Source organism: Anneissia japonica, unplaced genomic scaffold (assembly GCF_011630105.1).
Source record: "Anneissia japonica isolate Jap-2015-1 unplaced genomic scaffold, ASM1163010v1 scaffold1511_len2985839_cov193, whole genome shotgun sequence".
Classification (NCBI taxonomy): domain Eukaryota; kingdom Metazoa; phylum Echinodermata; class Crinoidea; order Comatulida; family Comatulidae; genus Anneissia; species Anneissia japonica.
This window is the reverse complement of record NW_022685291.1, coordinates 1,248,859-1,263,076: the sequence shown is the minus strand read 5'-3', so window position 1 is coordinate 1,263,076 and position 14,218 is coordinate 1,248,859. Positions and strand designations below refer to the sequence as shown.

Sequence of the window (14,218 nt, the reverse complement as noted above, 5' to 3'; positions counted from 1 at the left end):
TATACGTAAAGCCATTCTAAAAACCACAAGAAAGTGTATCTTTTTGCCCTAAGCCTACAGTATGTTCTAGAAATTAGCAACACGTCAGCAAATCAGCAATATTAATAATTTAAGTTTTGGTACCAATTTTTTTTAAGAAAGCATGATGAATTATAGATTAGACTAGTAAATTCTGCATTCAATGTACTGTAAAGATGAATAGGCTATAAGCAGTTACTGAATCTTTGGATCCCAGCCCATAGGTTGAATGACATGTGAATGAAGGCCTACAGTAGAAGAATACTCATCATCAGGTGATATAGGCACAGTACAAAATGTAATACAGTAAACTGTAATGTGAGCAACTGATTACTTTGCTATGCCAGCCATACAAAAATTGCTTTTTTAATAAAATATTACAATATTACCATTAGTAAGTGGTCCACTGAGGACTGTCCCAAATATGAAATTGCTCAGTATGGGAACACAAGTAACATAATGTCATTTTAAGCACTGAAAAATGCAAGGTAGACACACATTTTAAAGCATATCTCCAACCCAACCATATATTGTGAATTTTTTTGTCAACCCTATTGGAGGTCTGGGTATCGTACTATCATAATCATCATCATCAAACAAACGTTAATTTCCGTGATGGAATCGTCGGCCACGATAAGTTGCATGACTATTATGATTATGATGAAGGTAACAATAAGAAGATGATAAAAAAAAAAACCGTGAAGATGATTTGGACTAATAATGACAATCTAATATTATTGGCAAATATGAAGTTCATGTAACTAGTAGCTTCAGTAAAACTGGTTACCTTCACCCATCTCCTCTACCACAATGCTAAATGGTTGACTTAGACTGAGGGGCTATATCAGATACCTTTTTTGAATTCATCAAATTGTACATTCTACAAAATACATTATGTGTTTATGCCAGGTGATGATGGCGATTTTAATGGAGCCATGGAATGTTCTATTTTTAGAATCGCCCTCAAGGACAGCTGGGAGGATGTCAATCTCATTTGCATAAGATTAGCATTGGAGTGGAAATTTCAGTCACAGAGGTCACACATGATCTGATATAATACTGGATTCTTATTGGTCAATTTTGTCCCATTCCTTGAAAAAAAATTAATCCACTATTATGGGATGGAACAAAGCACATTGTTGGGACAGTTCATCAGGAAAGAGAGCATGGCAGTAACACGAGACCCAACAAGATCCTAATTACTGAATGTTAGCGCAGTGTACAATTAATACATTCAATGTATGTAGAGAAGATCTACGAAATAAGTATTGATTGGCATGCTATCTTTCCTAAATCTATAATAGGCCTACTTACATTTCCAGTTGTTATTTGTTGTACAGAATGCAAGAATTCTAACAAGAGTTACAGGCTCACAACAGTATGAAGATACTGTGTTAGTTAAACAGGTTAAAAACTTATTTGTGCTAAGCCCCTTGGTACACAAACGAAATCAAAACAATGGGTTACAATAGGTTTGTGTTGCCAAATCAAGGCCGACCAATCCAAAACCTTGAAAATCTGGATTCATCAGCTTTTTATATTTCATTTTTTACCACTTGTATTATAATATTTAAAAATACTAATTCCGAAAATTTAATTGATATAAACCATGGATGTTTAGCCCTGTGGTAACTTTACCAACCAAAATGTATGGGATGAATGATATTTGCCAAAACCTAGAATCAGGCCTACAGTTGACCTACTGGAAATTAGTGAAAAAAAAAAAACATGAACTTCCAATTAACACAGACTGCCAAATGTCACTGATCTTGGGCAATACAGTGCTCAATGTTTTATGGCCGTATTATTACCAGGCAAACTGGTTTCTAAATCCCTGTCCACACTATCACATTTATTTCACAAAAACATGTGACATGCCTAAATATGGTCATGATGACATCACATCACAACCATCAAAGATACTAGAAACACAAGATCAGGGTTCTCACCACGCTGGTCGGCGGTGGTCGGGGCCGTCCAGCACTCAACATTTTTCGACCAGTATTTTCAGGCTGCCAATGAACATGCTTGCTACATCAGACAAGACAAAATATACCACCGTCTCCGTGGTAACGTTAATTTGGAACCTTACTACTATGTGCAGGCTTAGTATTGCTGCTCTTTCCTGAGCAACACACAAGGCCGTCCCGAGGCAAAACAACGTAACTGACATTTTTGACGATTTTGAGATATCATTTGGGAATATACTAAACACGTCTGAATGACCTATGAACATTTCAGGTCTCAATATCGATTCGTTTTGGAATAGCACCACCTATCTTTAGGCATAAAACTTAAAATCTAATGATTTTCCGTGGCAAAACAACGTAACTACAAGATTATGCAGCAAAACAACGTATCTGCAATGAAGACTTTGTTTTGCCACGGAATGGTATTCAAAAATTGTCTCGAGCCAATGGATTTGGCAAGGCAAAATCAAATGTTATTGGTGTTTTTATATCAATAATCTTAACAGCGATCCATAAACAAGCTAGGTAATGCACATGATTGCCACAAACGTGATAAATTCAAAAAATATGTCGCACTTGCAACAATACTCAGCCTAACGTATCTGTAATTATCACTTAATAATTTTAAAACTTTTACTTATAATCAAAATGCCTAAAGATATATAATCCTGCAAAATTTCCAAAAGGATACAACAATTTATTGCAAAGTTACAAGCAAGTGGATACAGGTCATATAATTGAAGTTGGATGTTTGTACAGTAAATAGTTGTTTAATTATAATTTTACTGTTTTTATTAAATGTATTTAACTTAGTACATTATCTTTAAATGAATTATTAAATCATTGTGCAACTCTTCAAAAAAAAATTGATACAGCGCTGTACAGCGCTCAAACCTGGGTCATTTATGCATTTATGTCAACAATTTTCAGGCATATCTTCTTGACTAAGGGGACCAATCCTTCCCTCTTAAAAAAATATGTGAGGGAATGTTTACAGGGATGGCGCCAGCGGAGGGCCGTGGGCCAGGCCCCGTTGGGTAGAGCTGCCCCTCCCTCCCCGACGAGGAGAGAAACCACAAAGTATTTTGTACATATTAGTAAACTCTAAAATCGATTAAAAAAGCCTTTGAAACCGCTAAATTGTCGAAATTTCGGGGCTTCGTCCCCTAGACCATTTTCAAAGCATTTAAAGCAATGTTTGACCATGCCCACTTTGTTCTCGTCGGGGACATCGTCCCCGTCAGAAACTCGGAACCCCCATCGGAAAAATCCTGGTGCCATCCCTTAACGTTACCCCTTCCCCCATGATCTGCGCCCATGGGTACGTGAGAGTCCCCCACCTCAGCCCCCACATGGTCGGGGCTGAGGTGCGAAAATTTTGAGAATATAGAATCTCTGGGTGCCAGAGTCCTACCAATAATTTATATCAACAATATAATGCAATTATTTTTCTTAATACAATTTAGGGAGGTGCGATCGCACCTTCTGAACCCCGAACCCCCCCACTTGCATCCACCTCAGGCCTATCTGCAGTTTAGGCTTTTAACTATGAGGTTGTTCACGTGATTGGCTAACTTCATGCATATTAATCAATCTTGGTAAATTTTCAAAATTGAAGATGCGGATGTCTCGACTAGAACAATCTCCAGCTCCCTTTTGGCTACCTACTTGAATTAAAACAGTTAGTATAATTATAGTTCTGGCCTGCTGAGAACGACATGGACTGATAACCGTAGGCTATAGGCCTACTTGGAACCTTGCTCACCACTAGCTGCTACACAGATTTAGGCCTTTAGGGTAGAATATTGTTAAAAAGGTAGGCCTCTGTAAGTAAGAACTTAAAAATAGGCCAAGCCTCTAAGACTAGGCCTACTACCTGACTCCAGGCGAGGCCTGAGCCATCCTACTGGAAAGTTAAAGTTTTGTTGTATTTGTATGGTATGCCATCTAGTCTAAGCTTAATTGTTTTTGCCATTGCCAACATTAGTCTTACTATACATTGCCAACATTAGTCTTACTAGGGTCTATTCTAAATATTTTAGGCCCGTTTTATTAGGGAAGACTATTTAAATTTAGTCATGCCTAACCATGGACCTATGGCCAAACTAGTCGACGCGAGTTTCGTGGCTCCAAAAATATGAACATTTGATTGGTTGAAATTGTTTATTTCGGTCCGCCCATTTATCCAAATACGGAATATAAGATTACGTCATTCTTTTGACAGCCTGGTGCCTGATTTCAGTGTTTTACAAGTCGCTTATTCCGTCTATAAATTAACTTTCTCGTTGGTGGCGCTGTCCAGAATGAGAAAAATAATAAAAAATAAGAGACTTGTGGCAAGTCTACTGTATGATTTGTGTTGCTAGGTTCAGGATCATTAATTTAAAACATAATAAATATTTACTTATGAAGTTTTTTTAATCCTAAATAAAGATATTTGAAAAAAGTACTTCATCCACTTTTTTTTCTGCAACCTGAATTTTAGTACCATGGAGGTATTATTGAGAAGGAGTTCACTCGGCAACAGATCCCTTTGACGCGACAAACCTATGTGTTCCCTGCCTTTGGATCGCACGCGGGCGTATTACCCTATAATTCATATTTTTTCGTTAGCAACAACTTGGCAATGACATGCGTTTATACGCTTCAGCACAGTAGTTGTTGAATGAAGCATTTGATTTTAACCCAGTTAAATACCTTTATAATGAAAAATGTTCCCCTGATTGGATTTTTTTGGACTTTTAGTATGTTATGTGTATATTTCAGGAACAGATTCCGCAAAATATTCCTCTTAAAATTACTTCAGTGTTCATTATAATTTTGTCTAAAGATCGATTGGTTCGACTATAAAGCTAAGGCAGCTGATTTTTGATTGAATTTTCAAATATTAGTTAACCTGTAAATGACTTCCATATTTTCTTAATTAATATCTGTTAAAATTAGAATTATCGAGTTTTATCCAATTTATGAAAATTCAAGTTGAAATTTACCATACTTTTAAAACTTTTTCATAGAAAATATTATTATGCAGTGTTCGAAATAAGGAAAAACTTAAATGTTGTCCGGCGGACAACCTAGATGGAAACTTTGGTTGTCCGCAAATGTTTTTACTTGTATGTATATTATCTGTTGCTTGCTTCACTTTTACCTTGCACTGATGGCCCAGCAATGCAGAGTTATGTATGCGTACCATCCAAGATGGCCGTCGTAGTAAAGCGCCACCTTCAGGCTTAGTATACATATTATTACATAATAATTAATAAGCCCTCTGACTGACTATTATTTCATTAATGATAATGAGTAATAGTAATAACAAATTATTAAACTATTGTAGCCAAAACGAGGCCAAGTGAAGCATCTTATTCAAGAATAAAGTACCAAGGAATGAAAATTAAAATCGTGTACATTGCACCCAAACACCGCAACGCTCAAGTTTCAAACATACGGGTAACTAGCTGTACTGAACTTTCTGGGTAAATTGAGGGCGCAATTGCAAACGATGGTGCTTAGCGAAATTTTATTGGCTAAATCTATGGCAGCCATCTTGGATGGTGTACACACACAGTTCTGCATATTTCGAACATCGAATACATTGCGGTTAGCACTCTAGTATTCTTATTATATCTCTATGGGCCCGCCACAGTATAAGTAACACGCGAGAGGGCGCCTCATTTCCAGTCTCAGACCAAAACGCAAGAAAACATGTGATTCAGCGAATCCAAAATGGCCGCACCTGTGACAACAACGCAGTAAAATTCGGGAGGCAAAAAACGATTACTTGAGGTGAGGTTTGGGTCCAAAGATTTTTGGTTGTCCCACAGACAAGTTGCCCTATAGTTCTGGTTGTCCGTGGGACATTTTGGTTGGCTGGGACAAGCAGACCAGCCTTATTTAGAACACTGTTATGTTTGGTATTTCCTGAAAGATCAATGTGGAAATGAGTGCGCAGCCATAGTGATTGACTGTAAGTAGTGTGCAATGAGAAAGAACGTGCTCTCTATTTCGTCATGTTCAATTTTTTGGTAATCTAAGCCTGCTGAGCATTTGGTGGTGGGAAACACATTAGACTTCAAAGGCATCGCGCAGACGTTCTTCACGCGCTGCGGCAGCTTTGTTCCTGGTTCATTTGCATAGCGCTGCGTGCGCGTATATTTTTTCGAGTGATCTCCTTCTCAATACCTCCATAGTAGTACCATACCTACTCCTACTGTAGTACAGTATTTACGATCTAATACCAAGTGCTGATTCTACAGTAGCTACTTTTCCAAGGAAATGAAAATGTGTTTCATATGCTATGTTTGATCCAATGACCAATGAGAGTGGGGGGAGGGGGGTATGCAGGGGAGGATTATGAGGGGAATAATAAATAAGAAAATGTATCATCTAATCCCTGATGAAGGTGTTTTCCTATTCAGTAGCAAATTTCATATAAATTGTAAATAATAACAATAGCACAGGTTACATTATTATACTGTAGTGACTACAAATACAGTAAGGTATTCATTAGATACATTGATTATAATTTGTATTAGGGAGGTTTTGCACGTGAACGCGTATGGTTTGTGACGGATACATCATCATTTTGACATCATACGCCGGCTGCTCTCCACTAAACGTGTGGACAACACTTAAACGCTTAGGGAAATTTTGGATTTCTAGTAGGATCTTCGTTTATTTTTTTAACATTTTACGTATGTGTAAAAAAAATTGTATCTTTCAATATGTACATGCCATTTTTGTGACATTTGAAGACAGCAAATTACGATAGGATGCGTCTAATTTTAAGGTATCAAAATGTTGGTGCATTGACCTTTAAGGTGTCGGGATTTTGTGTAGGCGCCTAGGCTAGGCTTACTTGTAGCCAGGCACTTTTGAATCATAAACAACAGGGCCTATCACAAAATAACACTTCTGGGAAACAAAGGAAGTATTTTTCAGCTACAATTTTCAATTCCAAAAACTTACATACTAATAAAACTTCGAGAAGTATGATGAGAGAAGAGAACAGAGGCCTAAGCTAAGGCCTTATGCCTAGGATATGCTTGCATTGTGCCGTGATTGCGAAAAAACACAGAATGGCTACAAATTGATACGGGTAGCTAACGTATTTGTTCGCATGCGAAACCTCTCTATTATCAATTTATCCTGGATTACTCAACACATTCAAATTATAACCTGGGTTTTTGCCCCTGGGAAAGTCTCTCAACTAGGTGGTAGGATTATTAATATGGGCTTATACTATGAGTAAGCTTATTTTCAGAAAATCAAGGTATTTGCCATGTTGGTCTTTGGAGTTAATATTCAGGCAGCTATATCCTAAATTGTTTTTGTTTTGACCTGGAATGCCTGAGGCTCAGCTGAGTTAAAATATATTAAAGATTAAAGGGAGCTAAATTTTTCTACTTACATATGGAGGAAAGCAACATATTTTTACAACATGATCCTAAATGGGTGAGCAAAACTACTATACATTAATTTAGTTTTTCTAACAAATAAAATCAAATAACATAAGATATTAGCTGCTGTATGAAAAATGGTAGGTAATTTAAATTCACTTTTTCTAAAAATAAACAAATAAATGAATGTCAAAAAGAATACAGTACTTAAAAATACCAAGGGGAAACATTCAAGCAATACTTCTCAATAACTGAGACTCAGTTACAGTATATAAATGTGTATAAATATGCAGCACAGATATTTGGCAAGGTTGCTGTTGTATGAAAATGAAAATGTAAAAAAAACCACTAGTATTGTATAATTCCCAAGCAACCACTTAATTTATGTTGCATTTTTGGCCTTTATGAACATTCTAAAATTATTCAAGCTTTTCAACATTAAATCCATTCTGATAAAAATGAGAATAAAATATTGGTCCCAGAAGTAATTAACCATAGCCCTATGACATGCTGATACAGATACCTTCAATAACTGAGCTATATACAGCAACAAAAGTAAATAATTCATACAACGTTGAATACAGTACAAAGAGTTACATTATAACTACGTATACCTCGACAACAATCCAACAGAAAACAAAATGAAACCCTCTTTTCATTACGAGTTGCTAAAAAAACTTAATTAACTAACATTCCAGATATAAGTTAATCCCCAGATCTCTATTTAGTAATCTTTACCTTCATTTTCTATCATCAATTACTAGCTTTCTCTTTATTACCCTATAAGGGCAATAGTATAGTTTACGTTTATGTGTACAGGGTATGCGTGCATACAAGAACATTATGCATGTGGGTACGTTTGCTGCTTGCATCATACTACTAACTCATAAAACTTCATTTAAAGTTGAAGTTTTGCATGTATTTCTAATGAATGACTACCTTGATTAAGCTTTATTCTGACAATATTTTGAAACAGTTTGTTAAAAATCAGCAGTTTGGTAACTACTTTGTATTCATTATGTGATGTCACAGTGTTCTGTGATCAGATAATTGAAGAGATTTCAAAATATAAAATCATTAAAAAATAAGAGGCCCAGCTAGCTCACAACATTGCAGTGGGCCAATAGCTTTCACCCAACAGGCACCGTAACAGCACAGCCTACCTGTGCTAAATGGTCAATTAAAAGGTAAAAGGCATTTTCCTAACTACTCATTATTCATTTTTTTTTCATTCAGAGAAAAATAATACTGATACTGTAGTTTCCTGGGTATAGTCCCACTTCAGGGATAATCCTACTACCAACTTTACTTCCAATATCGCACACAAGCATTAACCGGAAAAAGTCCCAGAATATAGTTTGAATAAATACAGTAAAGTACAGTAGGTTGGCGAATTTTACAATATGCTTATCAAAAATAAAGGAATTGGCTCCAAATTCGGCAGACTTGAAACTCTTCCAATTGATTAGACCACACATTGGTCACTGTATGTAAATTTGAATACAAAGAGCATCCTTATAAATTCTTGTTGTCTAACGCCGCTAAAAATAAACAACTCACTAACTGCTGCTAAAAAATAGACAACAAGCTATGTCGCTAAAGAAACCTGCCCTGTCGGCTGATCGGATCGTTAATTTATAGCGTGGAGACCCACATGACCCACAGGCTTTTATTGCTTAACTCATTACATCAGGCATTACAAGTAGGCGGTCGTTCACAATGCGATGGGTGATGACTGGATTGGATAGCAATCTCCGTAAATTGTTGCTGGGCAAAAATACCCTATGGACCTACGACATCAAGAAAGCAAGTGATGAAAACATTGTTTGTACTGTAGTTTGCGCCATAGCATCACTGACTTGACCGTTTCCTGCTTTAGTAAAGGGTTGGTCTAGCACAAGGTAGACCAAGATATGGCCTAGGTCTACTAACTACATTTAGGGTTTTCCCTCCCCTTTGATGCTCGAGTAGTCCGATTTCTTCACCAGAATATAGATTTGGATAGGCCATTGATTCATAGGGCAATTGTTCAAATGCTTCTGCAACTTCACAAAACAATCATCATTTTTTGGTTCATGCATATGGAAATCCCTGGGCATAATTCCACCCCCCCACCTCCCACAGAATCGGGCCAATTTCGCATTCATGGGGTGGGATAATACCCAGGGAACTATAGCAGATGATTCTTTCAATTAAAAACAGTTCAATTACTGTACATTGAGAAAGAGAACAGAAATAATGTTTTCTTTTAGAAAACATTACAACCTGTAAAAGAAAAATATTTTTCTCTCCATCCAACAGCATCAACACTTCCAGTGTCCTTTAGCAAATCACTAGTAAAAAAAATATGCTAACAAACAGAATTTCTGGTAATGACTAACTTTCAATAATTTCATTTTCTGCCCAAAACTGATCTACAGACCTACAGTTTATGCCAAGATGAAATAAGTACGCCTGTAATAAGTACGCCTATATTGTACTAATTACGTACAGTATAAGAACAACAGAATTGGAGATCATGAACTTTGGAGAGTTGGAATTACTTTAATATAATTTCAAAATCTGTTTAGAATTGAAAATCAATAAAAGCTGCATTTTGGACTTTAATCAATCCATAGTCAATAGCCAATATATTCCATCTAATGTGGTGTGGTAGACAGGTACATTGCTTAACTTTGGGCATTTGACCCCTGATTGACCTTAAATTCTAATTTACAATAATTTCCTATTCATGAGCACTGCTTGGTCCCAATGTGAAAATCATGAGGTTATACTGAAGTTTAGGCTATCATATTAAGCATGAGGAGGTATGAACTTAAGTGGAGGAAACATTACATAGACAACAAACACTCAAACATTTATCTACATTTTTTATGGGTGATGACATCATAGCTTTATGTGAAGTAAATATTCAGTCATTAAATTAATCACAATGATGCTCTGCCATTGGCTATCTTAGTAGCCAGTCCACACCCTAGTAAAGAAAACTGCTCTGGTCAGCAATCAACACAATAGAAGCATGAATATACTATAATAATGCCCAGTGGATTGTGATTCGTGAACAGACAAGAACAATGGCTGGATCTACTGAGCAAGTCTAACTCAATGGCTCAATAAACAATTGCCATGGGGTACAGTGTACTTTCCAAAAACCAAGGGGTCATCCAATAATATAATTAAATAATGAGATATTATTGCACATTACATAAAGATGTTATTATCACCAGTAGAGGTGCATTCTATACCAAATTAACTATATGTATGGCAATACTATAATATTAGTCATAGTTTGGTTCTATAATTTGTACTATATTCAAAGATAATGTTATGAGTTACCATACACAATTTATTCATTCAATTCCATACTGAACTACTTATTTATATTTATTAATTACAATTTAAATATCGAAATGAGAAATCATTTTTCCCATTAATTAACCAAATATAAATAATACCTTTCCTTAATTAGCAGGGTATAACAATTAACATAAATACAGACTGAGATAATTATCATACCTGTACCATCAATGTCTCTGTTACAGTATATCTAAAAGGCAATACATACAACCAAGACTACCTACCATACTAATAATGATTGTTTGCTGATGATAGAATTTTATTTATCACTCCTAAACAAATAATTCTACAAAACATGAAAATTATGAAAACTAAGCTACTGTACCCCAGCGATCAAACATTAAGACCAACTCAGACAGCGTCGGTCGCCGCAGCCCGACCCGATTTATCGTCGGGGACAGTCTTAAGCCGTCATGAGAAATATTAAACATGTTTAATATTCTACTACGCGACTGCCCCCGATGCACACCATCGCGTCTGCGTTTAACTCACACAGACCCGACGCGACAACAAATCGCATCGGGCTGCGTCGTACGACGCTGTCTGAGTTGGCCTTTACTGAATCTACATGTTTCGAAGGAAACCAACCTAATTGGTTACTAACAAACAGGTCTAGAAGAAAGGGAAATGGTATGGTGCTAACACTCTAGATCTTAAGCCCTATCTAGAAAAGCAAAATGAGTATGAAAACATGACAGAGCAAGAAATCTAATTTTGCCATGTTCCAATTTTCATGCATCTCAGAAAATATAAGGGCTGGACGAAATGAGTATCCGGACAAACTAAACCACCTTGGGTAGTAAAATCATGATCATAATTCACTAAAATTTGGAACTAAAATTTGAGAAGTGAAGATTCTCATTAACACACAGAGGAACATATGGGGGGAAAACAGTTAATACACAATATAGAGGGTTATGTCATGATATTTAAAACAGGCTATGATTTTGAGTCTATAACAGTGATGTCCAAATAATTCATGCTTTTTAATGAAAAAATCTCTTACTAGAGGTAAGTACCCTGTAACACATTAGGAGATTATCAAGCCTTCACAAGTAGTGCTTTGGAACAAGTCCCACCTCCTCCATACACAGTAACTATATCTCAAGCGGAGGTGCTAGACACAACATCAGACAGATGAGGCCATACAATCTCTTTGGACAAAATATACTGGTAGATGACATACAAAAATAAATTTTATATTTCATTTTTATTTATTATTAATTTTTATTTAATCAGAAAGGGATGTTGATTAATAACTAAAATGTACTAAAGGAAAAAAATACAAATTACATACAGTTAGCCTGCAATAATTTATTGACTAATCTTTGATAACTGAATGTACAGGATATAGAAAATATCCCCTTCATTTTGTATAGCTACTGTAGGCCACTGGGTTGCAATGCTAGGAATAGGGACATGAGATTACAGGAACACTTGTATGACACACTCACCAACACAATAAGCAGTGTCTGCACTGGTAATTATAAAATGAGAAAATAAGAATTGCTAATTATTATTATTTTCTTTTAGAAACAATACATCAGTTCTTCACTTCTTCTCATTAGCAAAATATAGAATGACATTTACAGCCCTAAGACATGTTTTTAATAGTCCACAACCGTCATCAGAGGAGATTACTGTATGGACTGCATTCAATCTTTATTATTAAAAAGAAGTATCCAATGCTTTGGATGCCAAAAAAAAATCAGTAATTAGAAGAAACACTTTCACATTTGTATTATACTTTGGCTTCATATTTGGTGACAATTCTTTTGTGAAGACCAGTACAAACTACAGACAAGGATAACACAGCATGTTGGCCAACAAGACCTCATAAACTGGTTTTCCTCCCTATAAAGTAATAAATGTTATGTGCAGAAGCAAGAAGAAACACAATAATCAAAACAATACTCAATTTTATACAAGATAAAGTGATATATATCACCTGTGCTATAAAAAAAAAAATTTAGCAATATCATGCATCCCTTGTTACAGTAAACAGAGTCCAAGTGAATGTGTTTCTGTTAAAGATCCATCATCCATCATGTAACATAAAGAGACACCGCCGGTACATTCTCAAGATAGTGAACACAGATCTGTGTTTATGGCAACAGGGTGCAGCTTATATATCATCTAATCAGCAAGTAAAATTACAGGATTTCTCAGACTTATGGAATGTTGTTTTAATTTTAGTAATAATACACAAAAACCTGGTGTTTCACTGTTAAACTAAACTCACTTGGAAGACAAGTTATTTGTCGTGTGTGTGAATATTAAACATGTTTTGTTACATGATGAAATGAGAGGAAGTAATCATTCTCTACTTTACCTGGACAAAAATTAGCCTGCTAACATTTAAAAGTATCAACTCCATCAATAGTGAGTTAGCCTAGCACATATTAAATAATGTACACAAGCAGAGAAACTAGCCTAAGCCCAGGCCTTCTTACCATTCGGTCTAGATTTGGCCCTCAAACTGTCTAAAGTATCTAGGCCTAGGCCTATACAATCAAATGAATGAAGTGAAATGCAAACATAATTATGTCACATTCGTACAGTTTGTATGTGTATGACTCAATCTTAATTATTTACTAGAGGTGTTACGAAAGTATAAATTATGTTTAAAATAAGGGTAGACAGGTAACAGCCACAAGAGAAAGGCTGTTTTTGTAGGCTTCCTAGGCCCAACACTGATCGTTTCAGTCGTCACAACATGTGCGGAATGGCTAATTTAGTAAACTATACTGGTGGTTATTCATTCATGAATTTCCTAAAATTAGACGCATTTATCATCACTTCGTCTACCGAAATCTAATCTACCAACTCTTCTATTAGTATTAGAACTCCGAAATGAAGATCTTAGAAAAATATAGCTACGATTTAAAAGCTTTCTTTGTCTTGGTTTTTGTAACACTGCAAATTTTAAGCGCACGCGCGACATGCGACTATCAAAGCAAGGGATTCCCCCAAAACAGGCGATTCATGCTTCAGTCAGCAGCGGGCGAGATGAATACTATTATGATTTAGAAAGTATTCAACAGATAAATCATGAATTTTTTCAGTGCAATAGTTATCTATGCTTTTACTACCATTTTAGTGGATTATATGCGGAAAATCAACCACATACTCACTTTCAACAGGGCAAACTTTCATCGAGTTTGAAAAAGCGTGACCCCTCACCGTGGCCTTTTCAGTGATATTCAAATCCCTCAGCCAATAAAGAACTACACTGCAGACCAGCCGCCGGCGAATCAGAAGGCCGACGAACTCACAGCGAATATACAATCTCTGTGCTGCTCTCTGTCTGCTACCACATATGCCCCTGGGTCTGTCTTTGGGTACAGAATATGCACAAACTACCAAACTACGAACAAGCGCGCCAAGGTCGCCAGCAAGACAGAGAAAGGCCGAATTTCCGTCAAAAATGGCGTTTGTTCTTGGACTTGTTTACACCCGGGTTTCCGTATTTGAATC

At 36.2% G+C, this 14,218-nt stretch overlaps 1 protein-coding gene across 2 annotated transcripts in view; it reads right to left on the bottom strand.

Annotated features, from left to right (window-relative positions):
- Positions 1-14,218, bottom strand: part of LOC117110303 (transcriptional repressor p66-beta-like) — a 40,105-nt gene extending 25,887 nt beyond the window's left edge. Inside the window, exon 1 of one of the 2 annotated variants that reach the window (XM_033252957.1) lies at positions 13,876-14,218. The gene's annotated coding sequence lies outside the window, so the exon portion shown is untranslated. Of the gene's footprint in view, positions 1-13,621; positions 13,669-13,875 lie in introns of those variants that run through there. The other variant, XM_033252968.1, reaches the window with a different exon arrangement.